Source organism: Empidonax traillii, unplaced genomic scaffold (genome assembly GCF_003031625.1).
Source record: "Empidonax traillii isolate 1590-97213 ecotype Southwest subspecies unplaced genomic scaffold, ASM303162v1 scaffold130:size970688, whole genome shotgun sequence".
In the NCBI taxonomy this organism is placed as follows: Eukaryota; Metazoa; Chordata; class Aves; order Passeriformes; family Tyrannidae; genus Empidonax; species Empidonax traillii.
This window is the reverse complement of record NW_020955323.1, coordinates 777,491-777,774: the sequence shown is the minus strand read 5'-3', so window position 1 is coordinate 777,774 and position 284 is coordinate 777,491.

The following is a 284-nucleotide window of genomic DNA, read 5'->3' as shown; positions in this document are numbered from 1 at the left end:
TATTGGAGAATCCCAAAGCAGACTTGCCTCTCCCCAGTCTCTGCTGGCATTTTAAACTAGTGGAAACCCATGAGTTATGTATTCTACTGATACTTCCTTTTAAAGAGCTGTGATGCCCATAGTGCTTGTTTCTATAAGGAAGGCAAGGATATGCAAACTTGGCATTTTTCTTCAATGCCAAATTCACCTTCAGGGTCCCCCTTCTCTGTCAGTCTCAGCGTGGTACCAAACTCCCCTCCAAGCCTGGTCTTTCAAGGTCCTAGTTTGTTCTGTAAAGTCTTCAA